Below are 2,298 nucleotides of genomic sequence, written 5' to 3' on the forward strand. Positions count from 1 at the left end.
AAAGGATACTACCTATTCCCCTAACTATAGAATCCCCTATAACTACCACTTGTCTTTTTGCTCCTCCCTCTTGAATGGCCTTCTGCACCACGGTGCCGCGGGAAGCTGGCTCATCCTCCCCGCAGCCCTTTACCTCATCCACACAGGGAGCAAGTATCTCGTACCTGTTGGATAAGGTCAAAAGCTGAGGCTCCTCCACTCCTGAACTCAGGATCCCCCTACCTGCCTCACTTGCAGTCACACCCTGTTGTCTCTGATCACTAACTGAATTTGAATTACTTAATCTACCAGGTGTGACTGCCTCCTGAAACAAAGCGTCCAGGTAACTCTCCCCCTCCCGCTGCCCAAATATATTCCCGGCAGCCCCCTGGTCCTCGCTGTCACCTCTCCCTCTGCTGCTGAAAAATGAAGGCCGCTGACGCTTGAGGTAAGTCCTTTGAAGAGGGAAAGCTTATCTTCCTGGCAGCCCCCTGGTCCTCGCTGACCTTGGCTATTCACCTTATGTATGCCCCTGGTGATTTTCTAAACCTCTGTAAGGTCACCTTTCAAACTCCAACGCTTCAGGGAAAAGTGTCCCAGCCTATCCAGCCTGTCCGAATAATTGAAACCCTCCAGTGCCGGCAGCATCGTTATAAAGCTTTTCTGTACACTTTGCAGTTTAATAATATCCTTCCTGTTGAAGTGCTGTTAAGGTGGTTGTCCGCAGCATGAGTACCTCATAGAAGCACTGAGGAGCCTCACAGCAAGCAAAGAAAGACATGTTGCACTTGATTGTACTTTAATCCAAATCCCATCTTGAAGCCAAGTTTCTAGATTATATTCCCAAACGGCTATTCATCCTTGTAACTCACGGACCTTATTGACTGCACTGTGTGTTTGTATTTGTGCTTTCTAAACCTGTTGTTTTATTCGTCATAGTCCCTGTTTACGTGGTGCTGTCTCAAATGGAACTATCTTTCCCCTTCTCCAGTGCGAAGCAACACTCTCCCTTTATTCAGCAACATCCTTTCAGTTTCGAGAAGGTGGTGCCCATTTTCAGCTGCCAATAAACAGCACCTGGATGGAGGGGCAAGCTAAAGCTGGCCAGTGTGCTGTGCGAGTGTGTAAGTGGGTGAGCGTGTGCGGGTGTGTTAGTGCGAGCTGTGTTAAGAGAGGGCGGATGAGTTGCAGATGCGAGTTGCTGTGTAATGGTGTGATCTTGTGTCTATAATGGAGACCTTGCTGGGTTGGTGGGGAGGAATAGCGGCACATGGAAACAAGGTTGTGGCGTTTGTAAAAGTTGTTTGCGAACACAGGAGAAAAGACATGTTCAGAAAGCATGTGGACAGATGGAAAAAGAGCCCAGGGTGGCCTGTGAGCAGAATTGGCCAGAGTGGCCGGGAGAAAAAGCTGCCTCCCGAGGGTGGGCACTGTCAGTGATGAGTGAGCAGATATTTGGAGTGCATGAGTGAGGGAGGGGGTGAGTGAGTGAGTGGGTGAGGTAGTATCTGGTGCAAGAAGGGCAGTTTTGAAGATATAGGTGAGAAAATGAAGAACGCTGAAAGCAGTGGCACCTTGTTGATGCGATTTATCCTGTGACTTATTGAGAGAATTTGTTAATGGAGGGGGATGATGGATTTTTGAAATTGTGAGGCTGGCAGGATGATGGAGTTAAGGCCAGAATGGGATGAGCCGTGATGGTGTTGAACGTGTTTGTGGTGTGTGATTTGTGAGAGGGTGTTGTTATGGGCAGTGTTAGTGTTGTAGTTTGTGTGTGTGAGAGCAGAGAGAAGGAGAATAGGTTGGACAGCAAGAGGAAAGGAATAGTGTGATATAAATTTGTGCCTGCAGCTAAATGCTGTGAAGCAGAGAAGAGAATGAAAAACTGGAGTAGGTGTCTACAAGGAGTCAGAAATGCAGGCAGCAGGTGCCTATGGCCATACTCGTCTGAAAGTGTCTGATCTCGGAAACTAAGCAGACTCAGGCCTGGTTTGTACTTGGATGGGAGACCACCTGGGAGTACCAGGTGCGGTCGGCTTTTGCAGCTACCAGAGGCTGCCCGCAGCTCTGCACTCTCACACTCCCATTCATCAAGCAACGTCCTTTTAACTGCTTGCTCATTCGCTCCGTCTGCCTGTCTCTTTCACTTTTGCTTCCTGCAGTAAAAGCTGTGCTATCCCGGCAATAGCTTGTTCTCCTTGGCATGATGTCCTCCGCTGTATTTGCATTCTGTCCTTTTCTTCATGATTATTGTGTCCTTTGTGCCTGGACAATGTGACATGACTCCTCAGATGCTGAAGCAGTGCTGCACAAGTACAA

The 2,298-nt window shown here is 48.6% G+C and overlaps 1 pseudogene; it reads left to right on the forward strand.

Moving 5' to 3' along the window:
* Nucleotides 1-1,908: 1,908 nt before the first annotated feature.
* LOC125482427 lies at nt 1,909-2,017 on the forward strand (annotated as a pseudogene).
* The last annotated feature ends 281 nt before the right edge of the window (nt 2,018-2,298 follow it).

The sequence above is a fragment of the Rhincodon typus genome, unplaced genomic scaffold, assembly GCF_021869965.1.
Source record: "Rhincodon typus isolate 14 unplaced genomic scaffold, sRhiTyp1.1 hic_rhity00010110, whole genome shotgun sequence".
NCBI lineage: Eukaryota > Metazoa > Chordata > Chondrichthyes > Orectolobiformes > Rhincodontidae > Rhincodon > Rhincodon typus.